Source organism: Haliaeetus albicilla, chromosome 2, assembly GCF_947461875.1.
Source record: "Haliaeetus albicilla chromosome 2, bHalAlb1.1, whole genome shotgun sequence".
NCBI classification, from domain to species: Eukaryota; Metazoa; Chordata; class Aves; order Accipitriformes; family Accipitridae; genus Haliaeetus; species Haliaeetus albicilla.
In genome coordinates, this window is record NC_091484.1 from 24,184,965 (window position 1) to 24,200,525 (window position 15,561).

General features: G+C 40.1%; 1 protein-coding gene across 5 annotated transcripts in view; it reads left to right on the forward strand.

The window, feature by feature from the left end:
• Positions 1-15,561, forward strand: part of MYRIP (myosin VIIA and Rab interacting protein) — a 243,297-nt gene that overhangs the window by 53,504 nt on the left and 174,232 nt on the right. The gene's annotated exons all lie outside the window — the stretch shown is intronic.

Below are 15,561 nucleotides of genomic sequence, written 5' to 3' on the forward strand. Positions count from 1 at the left end.
CAAGAGAGAGATGGACATACTGGAGGGAGTGCAGTGAAGGGCCACTAAGACTATTAAGGGACCAGAGCATCTCGCCTAGGAGGAAAGGCTGGGAGAGCTGGGACGGTTCAGCCTGGAGAAGAGAAGACTCAGGGAAAATCTTATTGATTTTATGTAAATACCCAAAGGGAGGGCACATAGAGGACAGAGCCAGGCTCTTTCCAGTGGTGCCCAGTGCCAGGACTAGAGGTGATGGACACAAACTGAAACACAGAAGGTTCCCCCTGAACATCAGGAAGCACTTTTTCACTGTGAGGGTGACGAAGCACTGGCACAGGTTGCCCAGGGAGGTTGTGGAGTCTCTCTCCTTGGAGATACTCAAAAGTCATCTGGGTATGGTCCTGGGCAGTTGACTGTAGGTGGCCCTGCTTGAGCAAGGGGGTTGGACCAGATGACCTCCAGAGGTCCTTTTGAATCTCAACCACGCTGTGTGATTCTGATATGTAAAAGTTTCTGTAACTGCTGTGCTTGTGGTAGTTGTCTAAAGGCAGTAGCGCTTATTGCCCAATATTGACAGAGTAGTAAGTAATGGTAGAGTAGAAGAGGAATTTGCAACCCAGTCTGAAAACTCCTGTGTTTTGAATTTGAGAGCCACTGCAGTAAAAACCCAGCAGCAGTGGTAAGTTAGCTACATGATGTTATACTGTAGATGAGTATAATGGAAAAGCACAAAATTAAAAGGTAACATCCTATTGTAATACTGTTGCAGGTACTGTGGTAATATAAAGGACAGTAACACACAGATGTCTGTGTATGTATGTCATGTTCGCTCATTCTGGGGATTTAGTTACATAAAACATTTTATAATTAGGAACACCACCTCATTAAAATTAATTGCAAAATATAGAAGTTTAGTATATCATATAGATTTGTCACTCTTTAAGAATGAAACTAGTGACAAATAATTAAATTGCCAGTAATAAAGCCGTACAGTGGTTAAAAAAAATAATCTCACTTTAATTGGACAGGATTGTACTTTGTGATAATTAGTAAAATCTGAGGCATATTTGCTCTTTAATCTTTTGAACTGAAAAAGACAGGCTGCATACATCATCTGTATTAGCCTACAGTGAAAGCAGCAGGTATCACAAGAATATCAGCAGCAGAGGAACAGAATATCTGAAAGGTACATTACAGTGCATCAAATTTCCTGGCAATGACTTTACAGAGCCCTTCCTCCACAGTTTTTTTCACCAGCCTTTGCCATTTACATTAGCATTCCTATGTTTAAAGAACTAAATAATTTTAATACACTGATGACAGAATATGAAACTTTTCACCTTGAGATCACAAATTCAAATTCAAATATAATTGGCAATGACAAAGTAGTTGCCCTCTCCTCAGCAGCCTGTCTTGCAATGAGTTGTTGGTCCTAGCCTCGAGCTCTGTGGAAATGTGCCCGTGTGGCACATGACATGGGAGTGATCAAGCTTGCCAGAGGGTAAGAATTGAATGGGCATCTGGACACTTAATTATTCTCTGACTCCTACAAAGTACCTTTATTTTTGCAAATGTGTGATCAGACAGTAGTCAAACCCAACTGGATTGCCTCTGAGCATTTTCTTTGCCCTGAGACTTTCTGAAGCTGAGATACAATATGAGCACAAGCTCAGAGGTCTGTGCATGCTTCTTTAATGTAATGTATAAATGGATGTATTAAATGAGACATGTTTAGGGAGGATTAATTTTTCATGTGGTTTACTTGAACAGAGCTTCTCCAGTAATGTCAACTGTAAAGCTGTCCTGCCTCTTATTATTCATAAATAAAATGTCCTGTTCATTATTATTCATAACTTAAAAAAAGACCAGTTGTTTGGATGGGAGATGAGCCTTTTTCCTTTTAAGTATTAATGAAGAGGTTTTTGCTTTTGCCAACCCTTTCTTATAACTATTACTTTGTGACTGAAATGTGTTCTTGTAAATGCCACTTACACATCTTTCAATGTGATAAAAATATTAATTAGCATGATTGATACCCACAGGAAAGATTCAGGGTTAAAATTGGCTTTTTGTGCTACAACTAGAATCTTCCCAAAAGAGAGAAAGCTTTTTAACGTTACCCTTTTTGTGCCTCTTGCGTGTATTTCAAACTTTTGGGGGTGTGATTTTGGTTTTTTTTTTTTTTTTTTTTTAAAAGGCAAGTAGAAAGGTTCAAATGTGGAGCTTCTAGGACATTTAGGGTTATGTGCTTTTCTTCTTTTTATTATTATAGGGTAACATTGTTGTCATATGGTCATTACCTATATTACATGTACAAGGGTTCTCAAGTCTTCAGTTGAGAAGTCAATGAATTATTGTGGAATCTTTTAGCTGTTCCATCATTTGATAGATTTGGGGGTATTAATTGTGTTCATTCTTTGGCTTCATAATGCTTCCTACATCTCATTCTGGCAAAAAGCTCCAGCTATCCCTCAGCTCCGTCTAGTTACCAAAAAGTGTCCTTTTACCCTGTTCTCCTGCCCCAATAGCTTTCATTTATAGTGGTGAATATGTTGACTCTAAAAGTCTACTATATATTAAGAATACAGTAAAATGTGGAAATAGAATTTAAATAGCAGAACTACAGGGCTGATTTTCCTCCCCCCCTCAACTAATTAAAATGCCTCTTTGCCATCATGTAGTCTTCAGAACCAGAGAAATTTCTTCTTTTCTTGGAATCTTAGCAAAGTTGAGAGCAACTGCCTTAATTTTCTTTTCCTAGTGGCTGTTTTAGCACTCTGGAGGATTTCTCTTTTTCCAATGCTGGTTCCATCTTTTCTTGCGCATCCTACAAGATGTGTTTCTTGATCTTTGATTACTATATGTCTTGCTGTAGGACTGCTGTCTTTTTAGTGGTAAGGATTTGATCCATCTGTACCCTGGATCTCTCTCCTTTTTGGATCAAACTCAACTTGCAGCCCATCCCTCTAAAAACCAACCAAAAACCTTGTGAGACTCCTAACTACCTATTTGTAGCTAAAATACTGCTCCTAAACTTTGCTTGCCCTGCCTCTTCTCCTACCTTTTCCGTTGCAGAGGATTAACTCATCATCCAGCATGGCACTTTGAACCTGTAAACTGGGTGACATACTTGACTGGTACTTGTAGGTCCTGGTCTCTGGGCTGTATCAAAAGATAGAGGTATGTGATATCAGCTGGTTGAGTTGCCACACCTAATCTTTCTTTTCTGTCTGCCTTCAGAGCTGTAGGCCATGCCATGATGATTGCATATATTATAATTTTATCTGTTCAGTCTGCATGCATGTTGCCTCACATGCTTCAAGCTTTCAGCTGCTCACGTGGCTTGTCACTTCCTTCGCCAGCTTGCTTTTTTCAGAGTTGTCCAAGTCACATTCTTGGTCCTTCATTTTCAAAGTCTCCAGTGATAGTGCCCCTTATGATTAACTAAGATTGATTCCTGTTGTAACTCTGCCAGTTATGCCAGACTTCATTTCCTAAGCCTTTGCTATCCTGTAGCAAATGTGCTTCTCATTTCCTTCCGATGCAGCCTGGCCTACTGCACTGACCCAGAGGTGCTGCATGTTTTGATTTGCTCGTTTTCCTAAAAGGGCTTGAAATTTGCAACATTTTTCTTTGTTTACTGCATTTCATGTCTACTGTATTAATCCCCTTATTAATCCCCATCCCCAGATCAAGTCTTGCTCACCTTGCCTTGTCTTACTTGTTTTTTCCTTCCAATGCCTGGTCAGATGTCTGGGGAGCGTGTAGGAAGCAGCTGGAGGATCACCCTTCCTCTCAGGGCCGACAGGCACAGCTATGATTTGTCCAATTCAGGATTGTGCTGATAGCCAGCCTTGTCAGGAGTGAGTGTCTTCCTTTGGCTTCACTGGACTATTACGAATTTATCACTTCGCTCTCTGCCCACTGTGGGTCAACTCCCAGTACTGGATAGGAATTTTCTATGACAAGTTTCCTGTGATGAGCATGGGTCCAAGATGCTGATCGATTCTGTATTCTTTGTGTGGCCTACCTGTTCTGTCTTCTGTGCTTTCTGATAAAGGTCTAGAGGGTTGGTGCTTTGTTACATGTAGCTTGTCATCCATGCTGTGGCTATATTTTTGACTTGAGCTAAATGTCTGTTTCATGGCTGCTTATAACCTGGTGATGGTGGCACTTACGTGCCTATAAGACACTATTATACCTGTGCAATAACTGTCAATGCAATATTATTTATACGCCTTTAAAATCTTACTATCAATCTATTAAAAAATTAATAATAATTTTTCCAGTGATTAGTTCCTTTCTTATAAACAATAAAATTAATGGTCCTTCTGTAGAAGCAAATGTAAAAGTGCTGGTTTTGAGGACAATCCCCCTGCCCTGTTTCTTCCTTTTTGTTTTTTCTCTTCTTTAATCAGCAGTTGACAGTATGCTCTTGTATTGCAAATGTGAATGCACAGATCCTAGAGAGAATAGTGTCTTTCTAACTCTTTGAAATTAATATAGATACTGGTATTTTTATTATTGTTGCTGATTCCAGAGGCTCCAGCAGATTGCAGTCCTCATTTGGTTTGGGCTTTATTCATTCAGAGAGAGAGAGAAAAGATTCTCATCCAATATTTTGACTATTCCAGCATGAAAAAATAAATTATTATGGTCAGATTTGTGATATACAAGGCACTGAATGTGGAGATGTACGAGCTTTTTTGCTGATTAAGTACTTGGCAGTTGTGTTGGAACTGGAGAAAAGAGTGAAGGGCACAAAATTAGGCAGAAATTAAGAGCCTGGAGGTTGGTTTTGCCTGTGCCATCAGGCTTCCAAAACACTGAAAGCAATGGCTAGAAATTATGTGTGTGCAGGGGTTAATTTATTAAGGAAAAGGCATGTTGGAATAAAGAAGTTCAAGTTAAATAGTTTATTCCATGAAGAAACTCCTTATTGTGCACAAAAGCAATAGCTTCCAAATGGATATGCTTTAGTCTTTGATATTTTCAGGGGAGACTTTCAGCGTTGCTTGTTAGAGAGTAGTGCAAGAGAGAAAGATTAAATAGCAGAGACTTACTATTTTGGTGTGCTGAATTTTTATTATTTGATTCATCAGAGCTGAGCCTAGACAGTTTCCAAAATGTGCCTCTTCCAAGGTAAGTCTGCTGCTGTGTCTTAGTTGAATCCTTCTAATTAAATATGATTCTTTCATTACATTAACTAGGGTATTTATGTGAGGGTATTTGATCTTTGCAGACTACAAAGACAGAATGCACCAAAATACAAATTTCGAAATACAGCTATTCTATTGAAAATTAAAGACTAGTCTGACAATTTGAATTCACCTTTTATTTGGCTTTTCAGTATGTAATGAAATGTTTTCTATTTTTCTCACACCTGTAACATGCTCTAGTAGTAAATTATGCTTCATTTGTCTAGATTAAAGTAAGGATAGCTTTTATTGCCACAAAGAGAACAGTGAAAAAGTTGGGAAAAGGACATCTAAACAAATTTGATTTTTCATCCATCTGCAAACACATGATTATTGAGTTAGCTGAAGGAAATATTATTACAACCATTCACAAACTACTGTGTGTCCTGGTTTCAGCTGGGATAGAGTTAACTGTCTTCCTAGTAGCTGGTATAGTGCTATGTTTTTGAGTTTGGTATGAGAATAATGCTGGTAACTGAGGTTTTCAGTTCTTGCTAAGTAATATTTAGTCTAAAGTCAAGGACCTTTCAGCTTCTCATGCCCAGCCAGCAAGAAGGTTGGAGGGGCACAAGAAGTTCGGAGGGGACACAGCCAGGGCAGCTGACCCAAACTGGCCAACGCGGTATTCCATACCATGTGACGTCACATCTAGTATATAACCTGGGGGCAGTGGGGGTGGGGGGATTGCTGCTCGGGAACTAACTGAGCATCGGTCAGTGGGTGGTGAGCAATTGCATTGTGCATCACTTGCATATTCCAATCCTTTTATTATTATTAATATTGTCATTTTATTAGTGTTACCATTATCATTATTAGTTTCTTCTTTTCTGTCCTATTAAACTGTTTTTATCTCAACCCACGAGCTTTACTTTTTTTTTTTTTCCACAATTCCCTCCCCCATCCCACTGGGTGTGGGGAGGGGAGTGAGTGAGCAGCTGCATGGTGCTTAGTTGCTGGCTGGGGTTAAACCATGACACTGTGAAAGAATTTTTAGTGATGAGTCCAGTCATCCTAGAAGTCATGCATATTTTGGAGTCTGGACGTATTCTAAAGGGTTCAAAAAAATACTCTGAATTAGACTGTCCAGGAGTCTTATCTGAAGTTGCTCAACTGCACCTTGTGTCACTTCAGAATATTGAATACAAAACCTCTGAAATGAAAGAAAAATTCATTGAAGTTGTATAGAGTGACATTTGAAAAACAGGCAAAAATCTTGTGGCCAGTGTAAGAAAGACTGTGCTCTGATTAGTTTGTAATGTCTCTGCATTTAAAGTATTGTGAAATGCAAGTAATAAACTTTTTAGGTTGCTATTTCAAAATAGTGGTTACTTTTCAAATGTAAATGCAAATCTCATTTTTACTGTATTTAGTTTTTGTGAAGGGCTCCCAAGGGTTGACATTGTGTCCTGGTTTCAGCTGGGATGTAGTTAACTGTCTTCCTAGTAGCTGGTACAGTGCTATGTTTTGAGTTCAGTATGTGAAGAATGTTAATAACACTGATGTTTTCAGTTGTTGCTCAGTAGTGTTTAGACTATAGTCAAGGATTTTTCAGCTTCTCATGCCCAGCCAGGGCACCTGACCCAAACTGGCCAACAGTGTATTCCATACCATGGGACGTCCCATCTAGTTTAGGAACTGGGAAGTGGGGGGGGCAGGGAATCACCGCTCGGGGACTGGCTGGGTGTCGGTCGGCGGGTGGTGAGCAATTGCCCTGCACATCATTTGTACATTTCAATCCTTTTATTACTACTGTTGTCAATTTATTAGTGTTATCATTATCATTATTAGCTTCTTCTTTTCTGTTCTATTAAACTGTTCTTATCTCAACCCAGGAGTTTTACTTCTTTTCCTGATTTTCTCCCCCATCCTACTGGATGGGGGGGAGTGAGTGAGCGGCTGCGTGGTGCTTAGTTGCTGGCTGGGGTTAAACCACGACACGTTGCCATTCACAGAGACAGCGAATTGGACGCAATTTACCAATCATTTCTCAGTTTACCTCAGTGTGGAACATTGCCTGTAGTAGTAAGACAAGTTATTTTTCATATCTGCTTAATCTTTTTCCTCACTATACACACATAGTCCTAATGCTTGGATGCTCAATGGCTAATTTTGAAGTGAGATGAAGGTTTTACTTGGGTGGCTAAGTTTGAAAGAGAAAAGAAAGCCACCCAGGTATAGACGTGAGTATATGGCTGATGTGCTGTTAGGGGAAAAATCCTTCAGGTACCTTAAATCTGTGAATGCTGCTTGTTTCCTTCCTTGCCTATGAAAAGACAGGAGATGGAGCAGCTACATTTATTCCACAATTCTGTTTTCTTCACCTTGAAAAATTATAAACTTTCAGGATGTACCTGAGAAAAAAGAAATTGTGGCAAGATGTGTTTGGATGTGCAGTTTTAATTCTGAAGAGTGATGCATTCTATAGCAATGGACCTGTTATTAAGGAATAACCATGCTTATTGCACAATACGTTTTGAAAGTTGGGCCAGAAGACCTCATCTGTGTCTATATGCTGCGGCTACCACAGCTGTTATAAAAGGAGTTAATGTGAAAACGTTCCTGTTTTTAAATAGGAAAAGGTTATTGACAGGTGACATTCTCCTTGAATCAGGATCCTCCTTAATTTCCCTGATCTGGTTTGTTTGTTGTGTTGTTGTGTCCCTGTCCCCTCCCCCCCCAGTCTGCTTATTTGCTCCTTATTCCCTCCTCTGCCTATCACTTTAGGCCTTTTAAAACCACCCCCAAAACATATTGTGAGCCTTTCTTTTTAAAACAAGATAAAGGGACACAGAAGTGACCTTAGGAAATCAACCTTTTCTTTTTCTAGGCTTAATAATTTTTATACAGTAGATTTTCTTTCTTATAGTCTCTGTTTCTATATCTCAGATCGTTCTGGTTGCTGCTGCTGACTCTATTCAGTTGGTGCCTATATTACTGAAAAACAGTACCTGACCCTGGTCTATTTAACCCAGCTAAGAGCTTGTCCATGTAAAGCAGGTTGGAGGGATGATTTCAGGTGGTTTTCAGGCTGTTATGCTGTCAATGCTTTTATGTTTTTGCAATAGTATTGAAAACACTGTTGCCTTATACTCAGCTTTTGATACTTTCCTGGGAGAATTCATCCTTGAAAGAACTACTGCTCCACCACTGTCTTTATCCTGTGTTTGCACAGTTGATTCTCTCTGTGTAAGTCTTCAGCCTTGGGTTTGTCCCTTACTGAATTTCACAGAGGTTTCTTTTCAGGAAATTTACCAATAATCTCAATCATTTTGTGTTTCTTCTGGCTGCCTTTGTCATCTGCAAATAAGAGTATTCTTTCTTCAGCTTCGTTGGTTAAGACTCATGGGAACAGCATGCAGTGCCACTTGATATGTCTTTCCATTTTGAGTGGTCCATTGACAGCTCCTCTTTGTCTATAGTTTAGCCATTCAGTTCTGCATCTGCATTTGTTATGTCAAGACTATGCAGTGCAGATTAATTCATCTTTATTTTTAACCTTTTTATAAAGGACATCAAAATACCTAGCTTGATATAGGTTTTCAAAAAAGCTTCTCATTTACCTCTTAATGAAGATCACTGAAAAACTCAGAGTTGGTTCTTGCTGTAATAAAATCTTTTAAAAACTGCTTTTTCTGGCAGATGCAGTTACTGTAAATTACATAAGGGAAGCTGATTAGGTTAGATTTTGCTGTAGGTTGATTGAACTTACAATAGGACATAGTAAAACAATGAAACCGTTGCCACAATTTCTTTTTTCTGTTAGAAGTGGAGTTACCTGCTACTAAAGTGTATTCTTTATAAAACTGACTGACTAATCTACATCACCCTGTTCACTCAAGTGGCTGAGATGCTGCATTATTTAGTGAGGTAGTATGGGAGGCCCTATGAACTAAAGTCATTTCGCCCCCATGTTCCTCACTCTGACAGTCCCTACGTCAGCTTTATTTGCACCAATATTCTCACAGAAAAGGTGGAAAATCCTGTGACCAGAACTGAACTGGAGTTTTCTGTATAAACTTCACTGAGTGAGCTTGGGGAAGTCAGTTGGTCCCACACCCTTTGGAGGTATTTGAATTCTCTACTTCTGTTGATTTCCTTGAGTTAAATGTCTAATTGCCTTTGAAGGGCCAAGCCTGACAGTGCAGTTTGGCTAGCTGAGGTTCATGTAAGGCTCTGCTCTACTGATGTGGGGCTCTCTGCCAGTGCAGGCAGTGATTATTAGCGATCACATCACCGTGTTTATCTAAATAAAATCTGACCCTCCAAAACAGAATTAGCATTCAAGTGTCTTCTCATCTTCACAGCACCGCTATATATGTTAAAGAAGATGGGAGTCCAGATCATATGGGCTATGTAGTGCCCTAACACCAAAATTAGTAGGAAGAAAGATAGTAAATAACAGGCAGGTGCCACGGTCTTTTGGTTTATGGAAAGTTGAAGGAGATGCTGTTTTTAAATGTACTATAGACTTTGTTTCTTAAATTGTTCATCAAATTCTAGCCACTGATTTTTTTTAACTTGTACTTTTTTTTACTTTTTTTTAAGACCTCCTAAGGGATATCCAGTATAACTGTATATTCTCTTTACGTTATTGAAAATCAGATTTGCTCACAAAGGGTGAAGTTCATCCTTCCCACAGAGTTATTAGTGCTTTTTTTTGTTTTCTTTCAAAAACTCTTTAGAGACTTCGGGGTAGAGAAGGAATTACTTTGCCTCGATCTACCACAAGCCTTCAAAATTTTTTTTCTGGGGGTGATAGTCAAGTTTGTGTAATAGTAGATGACTTGTAATGCTAGCCTGGACAGCCTTCCTCCACTTGGCCTTCCCTCACGATGTTGGTAGCCAAAAAGCACGAAATCCTTCCATCCTTTTCCCATTGAGTTGTGTTGACCGTTACCTTCATCAGGCAGAGTAGAGGATGTGTGCTTGGATTGCATGCTTGCATAATTTGTGAAACTTGCATTTGATGCGAACTATTTCAAATCTCTTGGGAGGTCCTACAGAGGCAGCTTTCTTCTGAAGCTGCATTTGTCTCCTGCTGTGAATTGGAGCTCTGTGCATTCCACTATGAAAAAGGCTGAAGACATGGATGATTTCTTTGTAGTCCTTTTAACTTAGGTTTAGAAAATAAAGTTCTGTCTACTGATTTTTCAGATTTTTGTGTCCTGAATGGATGCAGTATAGTTTGTAACTTTACTGCAAGCCAATAAGGTTGCATTTGCAACAGGTGATTTCTTACTGTATCACCATACTCCTAATTAATATGAACTAATTTTGAAGTATCACCTTTATGACTAGGAAAACACAACAGAAGTGAACCTAGATAATTTTGTTTCTACAGTGTTTATTCAATAATATTTTAGTTAATTATAATTCTGGAAAAGCTAGCTTGCCTGCAAGCACAATTCTCCTCATCTGTATGATTTAATTAATTGTTAATTATATCAGGATCCCTACTTAATAACAGTATGCAACCACATTTGTGTGTAAATGACTCCTTACAACTGACATGTTAACACCAATAGCCTCAGGAAATAAGAGCGTTTTTCTGTATTTTCAGCAGCCTTGCTTTTTGCTAAGCTCAGAAACCTATCTCCCTCTCTTGCTGAAGATGATAGGTGATTTGCCAGAGACTGCTGTGGGTTCAAGGAAGATAGTTTGAATCAATGTATATAGCCCTGGTCTGGAAATGTGGGGATGGTTTTTTTGAGTGTCAGGAGCTTCCTGCATGCTAGTTATGCAGGGACTTAGCTCCTCGCTGTTCTAGCACCTATGCCCTGTCTTGCATTACATTTTCTTGTTTTTTCTTAAGGCTTTATAGTCTTTGATAAACAGCAAGATTTTCCATGTATCTTTAATTACAGTAGCATCTGGGTACTTGAATCATTAGTCTGTGTAACCTTTTATGCATCCCTGAGACTATATGATAGCCAGGTAAAATTGGGGGTACAGGTGGGGCCTAGAGGCCAGAAGACAAGGAGTGGCTTGTCAGATGTCACACAGTGCAGGTCACTACCTCTGGTGTCTGAGCGTTAGCCCAAGCCAGCAGGTTGTCCTTCCTCTGCAAAATCATTCTGAAACATCCATTTCCAAGATACTGTGTTTTCCACAGTGTGGAACAGAATGCAAAATACGCAGCTGAAAGATGTGCTATTATAATACTGATGCTGTCCTTTGGTCTTCAGAGGTATTAATAATAAATTCTTTTAGTAACTGGTTGAAACAGGTCAAAAAGCATTTTTTCTACCACTTTAAACGTGTGTGTACAGAGAAGTTGCAGCACAGATAGTTCACAGAAGTAGCCTGTTTTGCCTGTCTGTGTTTCAGATTTATTTTTATGTACCACTTTCTTTTCAAGGTCCTGAATAGCACTACTTGTTTGTGGAATTGTGCATATTCTGAATCTTTGATTTCTGGTGTATCTAAATGTGTACTCTTCCTAATGAAAGCATCACAAATAACTATCCTTTAGAGACCTGGCACATTATGGATGTAAAAGCAAATGAGATACAGCCAAGCTTAGAATGTAAAAATTTGTGATATAATGCTTGCTACTTATATACCAAGAAATAAAAGCTAACTTTCCTTTGGATTTTTGGCTCATAGCATTTTTCCCTTTATGTTACCATGTAAAATATTTTAATCTAACTCCTATTATAGTAGGATAATTGGTATTTTGAAAATGAATATTTAATATTTCAATTTGTTCTGTGTTCTGAATTTATTTGTGAGCTATGAAACATAAAAAGGAACATAGTGGTGCAAAGATGATTAAAGCTGAAAGAATTCCAAAACTGCTTCCTTCTAGAGCTTGTGCCTGTTTTAGCTGCATATATATTCCCCACCCCCCCTTTCTCTAAGATGAGTAGTCATTTTCATTTTCAGATGTTTTAAGTATAGGTAATTCAGCATTGTCTGGGCCAAGCCACATGGAACTGTATGAAGTATTCATATGAATGTTGATAGGGAGGAGAATAATCTAATTTTGATGTTACTAGGAAGTAAAGTATTATCAGGGATTTAACATAATTTTGAGATCAATAGTTGCAGTGCTAATAAAGGGGAATTTATCACTGTTGTATAGTAGCTTTCGCTTAAAGACCATAGGACCACATCAGTGAGGGCAGGGGTACTCTCAGCTCGATACAGAGAAAAAACAATGAAATCCAAGTATGAAGTGAATGTAGGGTGGATACACCGGTTTGAATAAAAGGTAGTGAATATTTCTTATTACTTTGCCTTATGTCCTGGTATACAGATATATTCAGTGAGAGTGTATTTGGCGAGTCTCTCATCTCTTCAGAAGTGTGTGGTACAAGGGAGAAGGTGAGCTAGCAAATGAATATGGCAAAGCCAAAAGAGGCAAAATTTCCTAAAAGAGAAAGGCATCAGGAAATTTCACTTTTGCTACAGGTGCAGAGGTAAAGACAGGCAGAGAGGAGCTGGTTTTGTTCATCAAGGTTGAAAATGTCTTGCACTGAAGTGCAGTGGTAAGCTGCATGGGTGGCAGAGTAGTTCAGGCCTGTGAATCGCGAGGCCTTCCATCCTCCCTCGGCATCCTTCCCTCTGAGCTATGGTGGAGAAGAGCAAGTGAATGAGGTACGTGTTTGGTAAGGTCCATTGGTGCTGCTATGTTGTCTGCACAGTCCACAGCAGCTACTTAAAATTGAGAGCATCTCAATTTGATGATCTTTGGGTTGTTTGCATGTATGGATTGGTATGTATGTACATACATTATCTAAATAATTATTCCAGATTGGAGTTATTGCAGGCATTGTGCTAGTTAGGACAGTGCAGCTGGTGGCCACATAAGTCTTGTTTTGCTGTAGCAGTGACAATGTGGCAGTCCAAGGTCTAGATATCTGCAAGGTGCCTGTGGTCAGTGGTGTTGAGGAATTGAGCACCATGATTTGTCAAGACAGAGCTGATACCCAGCTACCTGAGTATTTTAAATAGAAATGCAATTAATTTTCAGTGTTTCCTGAAGTGATTTCCATAAAGTTGTGTATCTAGTGGGTGTTTCACTCTCAGGCTTAGAAAAGTGTAGACTGCTGTGAGAATGACATCACCTTACTGATTTCTTGTGGCTTTCTGCCTTTTCCTACAGTTACAGCAGGCACTTAGGCTGGGTCCTGGACTGTATGCAGAACAGAGTCCAAAATAGATGATGGGGAAAGCTTAAAATAAACAAACAAAAAAACCCCAAACCAAGCCCCACCATCCTTTCTACTTTTCTGGCTTATTTTTTCAGCTATCATAATATTATGGAGAGACATCAAAATTATAAGAGTACATCTCACATTTAGGGGATACCTCCAAACTGGAAATGATGCAAAAGGAGATGGGCTCCAGGGCAGCAGTGTTCACTTTTTTTGGTCTTTTTTATCTTGTTTGCTTGTTTCTTCCCTGTGCATCCCCATGTGGTTTAGGGCTGTGCAGGCATGGAGCAAGCATGGAATCACCATGGGACAACTTTATGTGTCCCTCTTCTCCTTCCCAAGCTTTTTGAACCACTTCTAAGATTCCTGTAACAGAAAGAGTAGCTGCTCTTTATTCCTGGGTACATAGCATACTCGGAGCTATCTAGCATCAATATACATTATTCAGACTCTATATAATGGCAAGCAACCAGCACATATGTAATCATAAGATCAAAGAGACTTGGAAAACAGCAGAAAAGGAGCTGCTTCCTCATTAAATTTAGAGATAAGGACACAGACGGAAGTTGAAATAAACTTTTTTCATTAGGGGAAAAACAAATATTGGGGCCAGAGTATCCCAACTGCTTGCCTAATACTACTAGGCTTTAAAGTGCTCGTAGGGCTTGTGTTCTGCGCACCTATTTCATTTATAACGCTCCTTCCTTGGGGAAGATAATCTCTCTGAGAAGGGGACAATGTGACCCAGAAACAAGGCAGCTCTGGTCTTGGGAGAGCTGGGAGAACATTGTGACCTCTGTGACCAAGTAGTTTTGTGAGTCTTGGCAAGTTAATTCTCCCCTTTGTTTCTCAGTGCTTTGCCTAACGAGGCAGAGCAGGCAAGACCAGCTACTGGCACAGTTAATGTTTCTTACTGTACATTTGTGTAGTACCCAGTGCAGCATATCTCTAGTTGTAAAAGGCTCAGTGCTAGAGAGAACGCATCTTGTAAGCTGTGCAAAACACACTGGGTGCTGAAAATCCTTAGGGAAAGCAGAATCAAACTATGTTAGCCCACCAGATTTCTTCATCAAGCAACAGAATCGGGTGGTCTAAATTTGAATGCGATGTCTCCTTTGGTGAGGTCTCATTGATATTGCCTAGCCAGTAGGTAGCGCTTGCTGTACTGCGTTAGTAAGTTTGTGTCAGGGTGGGAATGAGGGCTTATTCTGTGCCTTCTGTTTTTCTGGGTGTGAGGCAGTCAGTGGGCTATGGATTCTTGGTTAGATCTTGGTTCTGCTTCTCATTACCATCTCAGATATCCGAGTAGCAGTAATGCCCAACGTGCCATGGGGTTGGTGTCTGCTGGCAGACCTTGGGAGGGAACCCAGCATTGTATGCTTGGTCCAGAGTCCAGCAGGATGTTGCCCCCAACATGAGAAAGGGGGCTGAGCCTGGCAGCTGTAGCAGCATTGGCCAGCGAGCTTGGCCATGAGCACAGAGCTTTTGCTTGGGCCACTGCAGCAATAACTCCAGTGGGTCACCTGCTTAGACTGCCTCGTTGCTCACTGAGCACCTTGCTTGGGATTTAGGCAGAATTTAAGCTGTTAGCCCCCGACTCAGGTTGCGTACTCCTCTTTTTGTTGGGGAGAGACTGTTACTGCGTGCATGGTTCTTGCTGAGGAAAACCAGCTTGTGTCTAACAACCCCCCCTCACCCCTTAGGTCCAGTCAGCTGAAACAGCCAAAAACCAAAGACTACTTAAGCTGCTTTTATGACCTAGTGATCCATCACTTGAGCAGGCCAAGGCTCCAGGACAGTTGCCAAACAATAGTTGATCTGTTGGGGAGCTGTCGCGTCCCAAAGTTGGAGCGACTCAGGTTCGTGGATTTCCTTTGTCAGAATTAAGGTGAAACGACACCAGGGGAGTTCAAACAACAATCAACATTTATTCAACCTAGCTAACTCTGTCCAAGTACACATGAACTTGTTAATATGAACCTTGCAACATGTCATTAAGCCGCTGTTTGAGAAGAGGAGGAAAGTACAGAAAGAATGAAATGGAAAAAGGAACATGAAATGTATCAGAAGGAGAGCCCTCCCGTTGAGTCACAAGGTTCAGAGCAGACCCCCTTGCTTTCTGGACTCCTTCTCAAAGAGGAGCTCAGGGGCCGCTAGGTCCACTCCTAGTCTCAGACTTGGTCAACGATTTATGTTTCAAAGGATGAGGTGTAGGGACTGTGGAA